The sequence below is a fragment of the Manis pentadactyla genome, chromosome 10, assembly GCF_030020395.1.
Source record: "Manis pentadactyla isolate mManPen7 chromosome 10, mManPen7.hap1, whole genome shotgun sequence".
NCBI classification, from domain to species: Eukaryota; Metazoa; Chordata; class Mammalia; order Pholidota; family Manidae; genus Manis; species Manis pentadactyla.
The window spans coordinates 34,822,395-34,837,341 of record NC_080028.1 but is presented as its reverse complement, the minus strand read 5'-3'; the positions used below and the strand labels follow the sequence as shown (position 1 = coordinate 34,837,341).

Sequence of the window (14,947 nt, the reverse complement as noted above, 5' to 3'; positions counted from 1 at the left end):
CTTTATTGCTAAAAAAAACGCTCACCATTATCTGAGCTTTCAGGGGGTCATCCTCTTTTTCCTGGCCTTGTCTCCACGCTGATGGCTGACTGATCAGGGTGGTGCCTACTGAAGGCTGAGACAGCTGGATTAAGTTCTTAAAATAAGACAGCAGCAATGAGGTTTGTCATGCTGATTGACTCTCCCTTTCATGAATGACTCCTCTGCAGCACAAGGTGCTATTTGATAGCATTTCACCCACAGTAGAACTTCTTTCAAAATTAGAGTTAATCCTCTCAAACTCTGCCTCTGCTTCATCAACTAAATTTATGGAATATTCTAAATTGTTTCTTGTTATTTCAACAATTGTCACAGAATCTTTACCAGGAGTAGTTTCCATCTCAAAAAACCACTTTCTCTGCTCATCCATAAGAAGCAACTCCTCATACTTCAATTTTTACCATGAGAGTCAGCAAGTCAGTCACATCTTCAAGCCCCACTTCCAGCTCTAGTCCTTTTGCTATTTCTACCTCACCTGCAGTTCTTTCCACACAGTAGCTGCACAGCATAATAAACCAAAGTGCAGTACAAGGAGACATGCAAATTATATAATAAAATTCTTTAAGTAAAACAACTAATATTAATTGAACACTTAGTAGGTACTATGCTAAATACCTTACATTTATCGTCTAATTTGATCTACTCAATAACACTGTGAGGTAAGTATAATCATGTCCACTTTACCCATGAGGGAAGTAAGGTTAAATAATTTGTCTGTGGTCCTAAAGCCAGTAAGCAGTGCAAACATGATTCAAACCATATTAGTCAGAATAGATAGTCTACACTTTTAATCCCTATGTTAACACCTCCATGTGCTGGGGCGTCAGGTCCTCCAACATCAGTTTTGTAATCTCAATTGAATGCAAGAGAAAACTGAGACTCAGAAAAATTAAGCAACCTGCCCAAGTTCACACAGTCTATAATTGGGCTTTCTCCAAAACTCAAGCCATTTCTAAGTATGATGGTATTTCTCGTTTGATATAACTGTGGCTCTCACCGTTTTGATGGGAGATCTCCAGGGCAAGAAAAAGCCTCTTGACACAGAACAGATTCTCAATAGATAGCTGTGGAATAAAGAGAACATACGGAAAAAGGGCTAGTCTATATTTTTAACTTCACAATGATGGTCAAAGGAATCTGCTCATCCTGGAGACCTGAGCTGCCCCAAGCCTGCAATTCTGGAAACTAATTGGGCAGCAAGTCAGTGGAATCATCTTACATGTAGTTCATGATACAGACCCCAGAAGGTATCTCTGGGCTGAATATGTTTGTATTGGGAAATGGGCATCCTCATATCTGCTGGTACAAGTGCCAACTGGAGTGAACTTTTCATGGGGCAACCTGGCGATGCTTCTCAAAAACCTTACACACACACACGCACACACAAACCCTTATGTCCCAATAACACCTCATCTAAGAATCTGTGTTAAGGAAAAGATTGGAAACAACCTAAACATTCAGTAATAAAAGAGTAATTATGGTATAGTCATAGAACATGGTAATTATGGTGCAGTCCTGATCGATGTTGCTTTTTATTATTGTTCTAGATAAAGGTCATGATATAAAGCAAAAAATAAAACCAGTTACAAGGCAGTTCACAGCAAGAGAAATGCAAGTGGCCAGTAGGTATATGAGAGGATAGTTAATCTCATTCAGAATGTAAAGTGATGCAAATTAAAGCAAGAAAACATTTTTCACTATGTTATTGACAAAGAGTTGCCCAGTGGGTAGGGAAATAGGCACTCTTAAGGCACAGAGTTGTTGAAAGTATAGATTGTGACACATTTTGGGGGCAATTTGGCAATTAAACTTAAATTTTTTAAATATATACCCTGTTTTTTGACCTAGCAATATTACTCCTAGCAATTTTACTCTGTCCTATAGAAATACATATATATACAGATATATTCATTACAGCACAAATTGTGGTAGCAAAAAACTTGGAAAGAAGTTAAATGTTCATCAATAGCCAAATGATTAAATAAATGTTAGAACATTCATGGAACATTCAAACAGTGAAACATAGGCACACCTTTAGTGATGTCAACCTTGATGTGCTTTTTTGCAAAGGTGTTTATATTAGTCAGGGTGCAGCCAGGAACACAAAACTCACATTAGATGTCAAAGGAATTTAATACAAGAATTAACTACAAAAGTTTAGAGGCAAACTATTTTATATCCAGAGGGTGGGGATCCAAGGACACAGGCAGCTTTCAGGTGAGGCACAGGCAGGCAGGGAGTTGGGAGGGCAGGGTCAAGTTTCCTCTGTCCAAGAGATAACTCAAGCATCATTCTCTTATCCCTTTCCTTTGTGGGGCCTTCATAATGCTAGACAATCTATTTTCCTGAAAATTGTCTAGTTATGGTCTAAAGGAAAGATGCTTCAAACAAACATTAATACAAGCTTTATAATGTCTCAATAGAAAGTTATATGCATGGTTACTAATACTAGATTATTCTGTGTTAACTGTCAACTGTGACACTATGTATAAGCTGCCATACAGATAAAGGAACCAGAACAGAATAATAGCATTGATTATTTCTATAATCATCATGATTTTCACAACCCTGAACATGCAATAGAAGTAGACAACAAACTTTTATTTCTGTTAGTAAAGTACTCAAACACATCCCTAAAATATTTAACTTTTGAACTAGACCTTTGAACTAAGCAGAAAGTAAGCATTTGCCCTCTCCCATACCTTAAAAAAACAATATTCATTATATCTACTAGATGAGTGTCGGAATAAAATCCATATTTGTCTCATTCTAGTATATTTATGTCTTTTAAAAGCCCAGAGGGATGTTAAAATATTCCATTAAGACTTTAAGTGACAGAAGTGGCAATTATTAGTCTAAAGTTACAAAAAATCAATCTAGTTCTTAAGTAGAAGTAAGAATGTTCTTGATTGATACTTGGCCTTTGTTATCCAGAATCCCCAGCAACAGATTCTAAGACTTGTCATGTTAATACTTTTAACAGAATTACATACAACATACATTTATCATACCGGCATACATTTTCTGATGGCTGAAGGAGACTTAAAATCACACATTAACTTGTTAAGTACTTCCAACCAATCACTGAAATAAAAGACACATTTAAAGACTTAAGCCTATGACATACCCTGCCCTTCTTTAAACTCCATTTTTTCAGACATTTTTCCTTTCCTGCTCATTTTGGCATCTGGAACATGATAAACCCTTGCTCGATCATTTAGAAACATCGAGGTGCAGGAGTCCAGAAACAGTCAACCTAGTATGAAAAGTTTTAAAAAGCCTTCAATTTATGATTCATTTTAAAGAATCTCTGATGGTCATGTGACTTACATATATCAAAGTGTGGCCTATGGATATCTGGGGGCCCCCAGGATGCTTTCAGGGTTTCTGTAATCTCAAAACCATTCTTACAATACTACTAAGTCATTATTTGACTTTTTCCCACTGTATTGCCATTTCCAAAGATGGTGCAGAAAAGTGTTAGTGGGTAACACTGCTAGTGCCTAAATACAATCATGGCACCAAAACCAAAGTGTGCTAGGAGTCAATGTATTCTTTAGTTCTAAGTGTTTGCAGTTTATTACTCATGAATGTTCCTGATGAAGCAGTAAAAATTATTAATTGTATTAAATCTTGGCCCCAGGGGCTCATGGACCACACTTTGAAAATCAATGATCTAACCAGTGACAGAAAACAGTGCGGGTAAATGTGGCTGAAAGGAAAACAAGATGGTGGCCAGTTGTATTTGTATGTTTCTCTTACAATCAATCTCTCCTCTTCAGTCTTTAGCCCTCTAGCTAATGGCCCACAGTCTCTGGCTGTTTCTTTGAAGAAAATGAATTTTTTTTTTTTTTGTAGATAATTATTTTTTATTGAAGGGTAGTTGACACACAGTATTACATTACATTAGTTTCAGGTGTACAACATAGTGATTCAACATTTATATACATGATAATTCTAGGTACCAGCTATCACCATACCAAGTTGTTACAATATTTTGACTATATTCCTTATGCTATACATTACATCCCGGTTACTTATTTATTTTACAATTGGAAGTGTGTACTTTTTGTTGTTGTTGTTTGTGAGGGCATCTCTCATATTTATTGATCAAATGGTTGTTAACAACAATAAAATTCTGTATAGGGGAGTCAATGCTCAATGCACAATCATTAATCCACCCCAAGCCTAATTTTCGTCAGTCTGAGAAAATGAATTTTAAGTTCTTAACAACTAAACTTCCAGAACACACCTATTTCTAAGTTGGGGACTGCCTGTAATATGCAGTCTTTTCTAGAAATAAAATTGCCTGGAATGGATATGAATATTTATTATTATACAGAACAGACATTAAGTGGAAACATTAGCTATCAATAAAACCTACATCCTTGAGCTATGAACATAAAACTTAATTTGAAATCTTAGTATACCATGCAGTTGAATACAGTACTCCCCACACCTGATTCCCCAAAAAAACCCAGCACTGTATTCAAGTTAGTTCCTAAATAATATTAGCATTTTTATCTCCTACCTGAATTCTGACCAAAAGCCTTTTCTGCTGCTCTCAGAGATTCCAGAAGTTTAAGAAATGTGATACAATCATACTGAGAAAGATACTGCAGCAAAGTTCGTAGTATCTTCAAATCCTGAACCAAGGATTTAGTCTTGGCTCCAAGCTGGTGCCACAAAGGATCCAGATAATGGTGGATTGTCTAAAATAAGGGTAAAATTTAATATTGCTAAAAATATGTTCTACATAGCTATTATTAACACTATAGTCTCAAAAAACATTATCCCTGTGTACCGAAAAATGGTTAAAATAGTAAATTTTATGTTCACATATATTTTGTCACACACATACAAAAAATCCAAAACATTATCTCCCAAGGAGGTGGACAGAAAATTTCAGTTCCTAAGATTCTAATTATATGTTTAATTTTTCAAAAATGAAACAGAGTATCTTATCACTAAAGTCTTTATGATCAGATAGTCAATTCATAATTATCTACATTTACTTTATTGGTCAGGAGAGAAAAGACCTGATAAGAATCAGATAATCAATTGTTTGTTTTTATGAAAAGTCAAAGCAGGTAGCTCAGAAACACTCAATTTCTGCCAAGGTGGGCTGAGATCTTATCCTGGATAGATAAAGATGTGGGATCCAGTCAGAGAGATGATGAAGCTGAAGGCATAAACCAGGGAAACAATGTGGTATCAAATTAAACAACAATGTATCTTAATTTGGTGGCATAAAATATTTGTTAATTTTTTTACCACTGTGCTTCATGGATGGGAAGATATTTGTTAAATTAACAGTGGGCTAAGTTTGAATAACTTTTAAGATCCTAAAAAGTTGCCTAAAACACAGAACAGCTTTTTGTATATACTATGTGGGTTATGTGGGTGTACAAACACACACACACACACACACACACACACACACACACACACACTTCCTGTCCTTCGTAAACTGATTCTGTAATTTAAAAAGATGATACACAACATGATAGGGAAGCAGTATCACTACATGGCATCTTATCTAACAAATTTAATACTGAGCAGGAATAATACTTAGAAGATTTATTGCTCAAAACACAACTCTTGTGAAAATGAAATGCTACTACTAATGATTACTCCAGGACAATAGGCAGATACCAAGGCTGTCTTAGATATACTGGGACATATATTTGCATGCTTGTTTTATAAAATCATCTACAAAAATGAAATTTTCTAACAAGACCCAAGTTGTATGTAGATTTGGTTACTAAAAGTAACTTTGATTTTTACTAGCCAGGGGATGATAAACAGAAATTTAGTGCAAAACATACTAGGCTACATTTTGTTTTTCTAGGAATATACAGTCTATTAAAAGAATGTGAAGATGTGGAGGTTTTTTTTGGTTTCACTATGCCCTAAGCTTTAAGAGTAGAGGAACAAAACACATGAAATTAGTCTTATGTATCATTATTCCACAGTAAAATAATTTTTGGATGAATCAGAGAAATGAGGAGTTACATTTTTCCTCTTCCAGCCACAAAGGGTCGATTCAGAGTTTAAAAAGGCAGGAACCTGTTCTACCAAAATATCTAAAGTAAGTTGCCTGGAATTTTTAAAAAGTCAGCATTTTCAGGATCTATAATTCAATCTTAGACATTTATGTGTCTGTATTAATATTAATCTATGATGAAAAAAATCAGAATAAAAATTCCTTGAACTAAAGTCTTACCATTTTCTCAGTTCGGAATGTACTTTTAGGACAGAGCAAGTTTCACATTCCTCAATAGTGAAAACTCATCCAAATTATTTTTACTCGAAACAAGAGATCATAAATTACAAATGCACTTATGTAAAACTCTTCTACCTGAAGATATCCAAAGGTTGCTTCAGAGCAAAAAGGTATTTATCTTTTTCTTCATTATACGTAAAATGAGAGATAATCACTGTATAACTGCAAAAATTAGAGTCATGCGGATATGCCAATCCATGTATGTCACTATAAATTACTTTCCACTAAACCAAAGAAGCTATACTTTAAATCACTTCCAATTTAATTTTAAAATAACAGCAAATTCCTATTAAGAACATGGCAATACTAAATTAACTTGCATTCTCTACGGTTTTAACAGGACAAGCTATGCTTAAAAGGGAAAAGAAACAGAATATCTTGTCAAAGGATTTTCCAATAGTGTTTTCTAAAGATAAATATTCAACGTCAAGTGACAAGTTACAGCACTTCAGTTCCTTCAAACATGCATTTAAGATGTCCAGTATGGCAGTCTGTATAGCAAGCATGGCTGGTGTCATAGAGACATGAATTTCTAGGACTTCAGGTTTGTGCTGTTCTAAAAATGAGTTTACTGCTACATGGAACCTAAAAAGACAAACATTTTTGAAATATTTTCTAGAGTTTCAAGAGCTGCATATTTCTGGTTTAAAACTCTAATGGTTTCTCTGTAAATGCAATTAAGAAACAAAATGGAAAGCCAAATGGCAATGTTTTCAGGAATACTTTTAATCTCAGTGAATGAAAGTATTATTCAAATAAGGCAGGGGTCTGCAAACGATGGTCTGGGCCAAACCCAGCACCTGTTTTTAGTCTTACGAGAACACAGCTGCCCTCATTGTTTATGTATTGTCTATGGCTGCTTTCTTGCTCTAACAGTAGACTTGAATAATTGAGGCAGATGGCAGAGCCTGCAAAGCCCAAAATATTTACTATCTGGCGTTTTATGGGAAAAGTACGTTGATCCCTGAAAAAAGGTATCAAGAAAGAAAAAAGACCACAATCACCCTTAAATAAAGATACAGTGTAACCAAAACACAAATTAGCATAGGCGGCAAAATGTTTTAAAGTTGAAACCTGTGGCTTTTTTCCTAGAAGTTATATAAAACTTCTTCAAGATCTTTGTTTTTCCATTGTTTTCCAAATGGAAGTGGAAGTCTTAGCCCATATAAATCTGTAGTTCACTGGCCACTGTTGTGTATGTGTCTCTCGAGCCCTGAGGGTTCCACTAAATGTACAAGAAGGAATACAGTGGCTGCCCTTGGAGAGATTTGATGGGATACCAGAAAAAGACTATCAAATCTCTCTCTCCTTTAAAAGAATCACAAATGTGGAACCCATACACTTATCTTTGGAGGCACTTGTTATGAGCCTGACTACCACATGCCAAGCACAATCACAGTACATTTTACCTTACGTTCACTGAAGTGCAAAACAATTACAGCAGATGTGCTCACAGATGTCTGTCACATAATGCTGTTTAGCTTGGCCACAGATACAACTTCCTTACGAAGAGATTTCTCATCATTCTTTCCACATGACAAAAACCAGTGTCAAAGGCGACAGCATTGTCTGTGAAAGCTTTAATGAAGCCACGTTTTATTTTTCTGGCAGAACAGGCGCAAGATGAATGCTTCTTGACAGGACTTGATGATTCTGTGAGCTCTGAACACCAAGATGCCTGAGGGAGGAAGTTATCATTTATTTCACAGAACAGACATGGAATTTTCCCGCTCATGTTCATTCACTAACTTGTCCCATTTTTCTTCAGCACCTGCATAAACTTGGGCAGGAACTGTTCTAGGCTGGGGACACAGCCATGGACAACCAGATGCAAACCCCTGTCCTCATGACACTTACGATAAGCAATATAAAGAAGTACAGACAATATTTGAGAGCATACAAGGTGATGAGTGCTAAGTAGAAAAATTAACCAGAGGAGAAGAGGGAGTATGTGTGAGGTATGATGGTGGGCTGCAACTTTAGACAGGGGGGCCTCACATCTGAGTAGAGGCTTAGGTGAAGTCAAGGAAGTGAGCTGCGGGCCAAGAGGGCTCCAGGCTGAGAAAGCAACAAAGAACAAAGGCCCTGGAGTGGGGAGTGTCTGGCATGGTGGAAGAGAGTTTCTGAAAGCAAAGTGAGTCACTGATTTTCCTTTTATATCTGAATCAGCTGTGGGCTACATAAAACAGCTGCATTTCAGAAGTCCGGGCAACATCTGTGTTGCCTACTAGAATAATTCAGTTATCAGAAGCAGAGTATATTCGGTCGAGAGATAAATTAGTCTACTGAAAGTACTAACCTTTAATGACTACATTATATTTAATACATCTGGTTTTTTTTGGAGATGGTATGACAGTGACACCTTTGAATCACAAGAACAAGCACAGTTATACGTTTCCTTATTTATAAAATGAGAGCCCTCGACCAGATGATGGATCTACCTATCATCTATCGATAAAATGTCTATATAATGTATATATATGTGCCATTTTGGTGCAGTGTGATTAGTGATAAATTAGGGAGAGACATGTGATGATATACAAGTGCATAAAAATCATTTCCAGATCAGAAGTGCAATTATTTATGACGATTCTGTCTTCTGGACTTAAATCAAGCCAGTTACCTTTTACATGTGTGTATAAATGTGCTCACGTGTTTTTGTCCCAGTTCTCATCATTCCTAGGGTTTGGAAAATGACACTAATAGTAATTTATGATTGTTTCTAGTAGTTCAATACACTCAATGCAGATTCTATATTTTGGTGTTTAAAGTTTGGATTGAGAGGATGGAGTTAAAATTTATTCTATCTAAACAAGCTGGTTTCCAAATACAGTAAAAATTAAGAGTGTTACTTAGGAATTTGTAGATAAAGGATTTTGAGTTACCCATTTATATAGCTAATTTCCTACTCAGAAAAGATTTTCTACCCAGTAGGTGGGCTTTTCCAAGCATTGTACTGGGCCACATTTGCTGGCCTGCATTGAAATATTACGTGAAGTTAAAAATAATAAAAATGGACTTTTAAAGAAAAGGAGACCCTTAATTTAAGGAAATGTGCTCTAAAAGGTTGTCATTCTTTTAGAACCCAGAAGGAGGAAGAAGAGAATATTATATCCCAGGCACTGGGTTTGAGTACTTTTACAGTTTTTTATTTTATTTAACCCTTACAATGATTCTATAGGGTAGGTATTATTACGTGACCACGGAAAGACAACTTGATCAAACAACTTGATCAAGGTCATCCAGCAAGTAATGGGAAACCAGAGGTTCCAAATCATGTGCAACTGACAAGCCAGGACCTGCCCTTTAAAATATAAAAATGAAAACACCACAAGCAGGTTATATTTCTGGAGGCAAGCCAAGAGTCCCACAAAAGCATACTTAAATTTTTATGCACCGATCACAGCTCCTATTTCATATTGTAATTACTTCTTGCCATCTATCTGCTCCACTAAACTGCTTGGGGACAAGAACATTCTAACAAGCAGAAATCACACAAATGTTTGCAATGTGCCATGCATGATGCTAAGAATCTGACATGCATTATCTCATCTCACCATCACAACCACCTTAGAAGGGAGGTACTATTACTGTTGTCAATTGACAGATGAGTAAACTGAGTCACATGGAAATTAAGAAACTTGCCCAGGGTCACACATTTAGTTCACCGTGAAGATAAGCTCAAACTCAGGGGCAGCCCTAAAAGAGTTCAACCACACTGTGCAATTTATCTTTGTCTTCAGCACCTACCACATTCCTGCCAAACATGGGACACGTGGTGAACTACATGTTTGTTGAATAAACGCAAAGCCGAATTATGGCATGGTGGGGACAAATCTAACATGAGTTACTTTTTTTAAGTGTCCTATAGAAAGTGTGTTCTGAGTTCTACTTGGAGCTGTAAGGAGCTGTTTTAGGAGGGAAAGCATCCTCCTGTCCCCATTCTTTTCAAAGTACAATCTGGGTAGATACACAGTTCTCTCATTGTTTAGGAGATGTGGTTGACAGGTGCCCCTAGGGTGGACTGGGGGTGGTGATAATGGGTAGTAACAAGGGCAAGTTAGGGCTGGGGACATACAGCACTTCCCAAATGATCCGTGATTTGGGGACTGCTCTTTGGTCTGTAAAAGCTGGGGTGAAAGCACAAATGAGCTCCTGGGACATGATCCCAGGTGGTAGAGAATTTGAAGGAATTCGTTTTTGGCATTCATTTGCATTCTATTCAGCTGAGCAGCAGTGGCAGCTCCAGCTTCATCACTGGTTGGAACTAATCAGAAATGGGCATGGAATCTGGCATTTTTAATCAGGAACTACCCATAAGCTATGGACATTGCTTTGATTCAAATTGCTCTCCGCCTTATTAGGTTGAACTGTTTCTGTATATCTGAGTAATACTGACATCTAGTGGTAGTTTCAACACTTTGTTTTCATTATACCAATTAAAAAACAGCTTATAAGAAAGCAGCAAACAGTAAAAGAATTTACCACATATTAAGATTTCTAGTTACAAAAAGACAATACTTTTTTTGATATTATTTATGAATTGTATATTATGTACCAGGCACCATTCTAAGCAACTGATTTATTTTATCTGTCTTAGTCCTCATGATAACTCTAGGAGCACCTTAATCTCTCAATTTAAGAAATGAGAAAAACGGAGGCTCACGCAATTAGGTAACTTGTCTGTCTGCAGTAGTATTACCAGTCAGAGCCAGGTAAGTCTGACCACACATGCTTGTGCCACAGCTTGTAACAATTAGTGATGTTATGAAAGTATAATGAAACTTTTCCTTCATCAGTTTATTATGAACCATATAAAGCATTCATTCATACATTTGCTTATTAACTATTTCTTCAGGGTCATCTAAGTCTCGGGCAAGAAGATAGATACGGTGGGAAGTACGATTAAGAATTTCATTTTCTCTCTGCCCTCCAGAGGTTCACCAGATCCCAGGATAGCCATGAATCATTCATCCAACAGATATGTGTGTAGTACCTGCTATGGACCAGTTACTTCGTCCAGGATGAGTAAGTTGTTCCTTGTACTTACGAAGCTTATTATCTCACAAGTGAGAGGAGTAAATAAACAGCAAATACAGTGTAGTGTTTTGAAGCACTATCACTAGAGAGAAGCACAAGGTAACTTGAGGTCACAGAAGCAGGGCTCCTGAATTAATTTTAGTTAAATCATCAAAGGTTTCTGAAAGGACAAATAATAACGAAAAATAATTCACGTTCTATGTGAATTCTAGCTAAGATTAAACCATTCTTCTCAAAATAACTAAGCAACTATGTGGTTTAATTTCAAATGAAGGGACAAAACAGTATTTAAAGAGGAAAACCAAATATTTTAGGAAATATACGAAGAATATTTAATAAGTGCTTCAAGTCTGATCAGGTTTGAAAAGCAAAGGCCAGCCAACTACCATGTGTTTACTGGATATGAGCTGAGAAAACAATTAAAAGTCAGTCTCACATTTAGTTACTTATTCAGGCCACAAATATTTATTGAGCATCTAAAATGTGTCTGGTATTGTACTAATGCCTTGGACACACATGGTTGAGCAAAAACGCCTACTGCTACCCACAAGAAGATTCTAGTTTAGAGTAGCAGAGGGGAGAGACACTCCAAAAGCGCAGATTTATATACAAATAATAAGGTTTCTTACCAGTAATTAAATCTGAAGGAATTCTATCAGTCAAGAAATCAACCACGAGTATTCGACTAGTTGCAAATATCACACCGCCTTGTGTGTAACCCTCATAGCGACTGTTACTTGGGATTTCATTTGTTACATGGCGTGGGAGGTGTTCCTTCTATCTTCAGCTGATTGATAAAATATTCCTAAATCAAATCAAACTTGATTAGTAGTTTTAAAACAGGGCAGCTTTTTTAGGGGGCATCATTTGCATTTAAAATGATAGACTGCCCTTTCTCAGAGATAATTCACAAATTAAGTTCCTCTTTCACGGTGATCAACCAACCACTCTGCATTTAACCAGAGCTTTGTTTTTGGGTATGCATTAAGGAAATCATTGCCCTTGAGATTTTACTAGCATTTTAACAACAAAAAAGACTTTTTTTAAACCCTGGGTTCAAAGACTTCTGCTACCTAGAAATACTTCCCACCCAAGCCAGGTTTTGCAGGCAAGCTAGTACTGTGTGAGGAGGTAGTAAGGAATCCTTTTCCCAGGCAGGGTTTAGTCTATTAGTTATCTGTCTCCGTCCACCCTAGAGGGGATTTCATAACGCCAGTGTATCCCCTTTCCGTCCTTCTCAGCGGCTCCATCCTCCTTACCCCCAGGTATCCCACCCCAAAATCCTCAGCTTCCAGCTTCCTTCGATTCTGACCCCGTGCCCCTCTTCCCACAGCCCGGGTGACCTCCTCAGTCCCTCCTCGTACCTGGAGGGCTCGCCCCAGCCTCTGCGGCTCCTTTCACACGTCCCCATTACCCCCAGAGGTTCCTCCATCCCCATCACCGTGCCGTTTCACAGACCCTATCCCTCTGACCCCAGCGAGCCCTGAATACCCGGCTCTGGGATTCCCTCGCTATTCCTACCCACACCCACCTGCAGACAACCCCATCCCTTTCAGGGACCTCCCTTTCTCCCGGCTTCCCTCCTCAAATGACTCCCATGACCCTCCCAGGTCTCCTCCGCCCCTCTCAGCGTCAGGGACCTGCACCCTCCCCGGGACCCTCCTACCCCATCTGTGTCCACGCGCCCTGTCAGGGACCTGCATCTGCCTCACGGACCCCCATTCAACGCCCTCCCGCCCGCGTCAGGCCCGGCCTCGCCCTCAGAGGACTCGCGTCCGCTCAGGAGGCCCCGACGCAGCCGAGGTGACGGCGCCGCAGCTCCTCGGCCGGCTGAGTGTTGAGCACCAGCACCAGGCATGCTGGGCGGCAGTGCAGCCGGAGGAAGTGGTAGAGGAGTCGGTCCGCGCCGAGCACGCGGGCGCACACGGCCAGCCGGTCCGTGCCGAGCAGCTCCAGCACTAGCTGCCGCTCATACTCCAGTAGTGGTGCCATGGCCGTCGGGCGAGCCGGTAGGCCCGGCTCCACTGGCGCCCTTCCGGGGCCGCGGCCGAGCTCAGCCGAAAAGAGCCGAGCCCTAAAGGGGAGAGCGGGCCGAGTTTAGCCGAAGAGAGCCGAGCCCGAGGACGAGAGCCGGCTGGAGGAAGCCGAGACGAGAGTCGTTCGAAGGAAGCCGAAGAGAGCCGAGAACTGGCCGAGCTCAGCCGAAGAGAGCCGAGCCTGAGACAAGCGTCAGCCGAGCCCTAGAGTACCGGGGCTAGCCGGGCACAGCGGAAGAGCAGAGGCCGAGACGAGCCAATGCTTCGAGTCCCTGGGAGGTGCTGGCGCCTCAGACAGGTGTCCACTCCTGGCCTCAGGCTTCGCCCCCGAGCCTTTAGAGAGCCCACCTTGCCTGGTGGCTTGGGGCTGAGATGCGGGCCGCCTAGTCCTAGACCTAAAACGCAAGCTGCCAAAACGCAAGGAGAGGAGAATTAAATCCAAGGAGCTTAATCCTACGAACTTGACAACGGAAAAGCTAATTGTCAATCTTCCAGGTGAGCCTAGAATTAGTAGTACCTGTAGTCTAGGGTGAGATTTGATTCTTACCTTAAGATTGTTTTAAATAAGCAAAGTAGTTTAGTACTTTCAGTTTCTTGTTTCTCTCAAGGTCTGGAATACAGTAAGCTATTTTAAAAAGTCGCCACCAGGTGTCGCCGCAGCAGCCGCATTCCCTCTTCCCCTGGAGGGACACTTTCTAGTACTTGGTCCCCACCACCTAGAAACGCTTGTCAATCTAACACCCAACCTTCATTGTTAGAACGTAGGAAATAAAAATAAGTTAAAATAAAAATCTCTTGTTATTCCATTACACAGTAATAACCACTGTAACATCATGAAATCTGTACTTTTAGTCTTTTTTCCCCATGTACACACACTCTCACAGCAGAGAGTTCTTATGTTAGGAGATAATAAACAACCTTGACTTAAGTCCTGAGTTTGTCACTAACATTTGACAAAACTCTAGACAGGGTATATAATATTATTATACAAAATCCTTTTCTATGGCTGATGACATTTCTGTAATGAGTTTGTACCATACTTGTTTACCTAATCCTTTACTAAGACATTTATTTTGTTTCCATCCCTCACTCCAAGTATTATAAATGATACTTCACTGAATATCTTTGTACATAGATTCAACCATGTCCCTAAGACACACAACTTAGAAGTGTATAATTACTGGGATAAAGAGATCAAACATTTCTAAGGCTGTCTGTTCATTATATTCACAGTGCCACATGGTTGGGAAGGGAGGGATAAGGGGGAAAAAGGGGCAGTACAATTAGTACACATAATGTAGCGGAGCGGGTGGATACGGGGAAGGCAGTATAACACAGAGAAGACAAGTAGTGATTCTACAGTATCTTACTACGCTGATGGACAGTGACTGTAATAAGGTATGTGGTGGGGACTTGATAACAGGGGGAGTCTAGTAAACATAATATTGCTCATGAAATTGTACATTAATAATAGCAAAACAAAAATAAAAATAAAAAAATAATAAAAATTAATGAAAGGCCTTATCTTACAGTAGGGGAGAATATA

General features: G+C 39.0%; 1 long non-coding RNA gene across 6 annotated transcripts; it reads right to left on the bottom strand.

Moving 5' to 3' along the window:
* Positions 1-1,880: 1,880 nt before the first annotated feature.
* Positions 1,881-12,840, bottom strand: LOC130678999 (uncharacterized). 6 transcript variants are annotated; one of them, XR_008991987.1, is made up of 5 exons: positions 12,730-12,840; positions 11,995-12,170; positions 7,780-11,447; positions 4,571-6,910; positions 1,881-3,295 (listed from the first exon to the last, which is right to left on the bottom strand). It is a non-coding gene; the product is annotated as an uncharacterized LOC130678999 (long non-coding RNA). The 6 variants fall into 6 exon arrangements; XR_008991988.1 differs by lacking the exon at positions 12,730-12,840 and having other exon boundaries at positions 7,780-8,003; positions 11,322-11,525; positions 11,995-12,721; XR_008991986.1 differs by lacking the exon at positions 12,730-12,840 and having other exon boundaries at positions 7,780-8,003; positions 11,322-11,447; positions 11,995-12,721.
* Between the last annotated feature and the right edge of the window lie 2,107 nt (positions 12,841-14,947).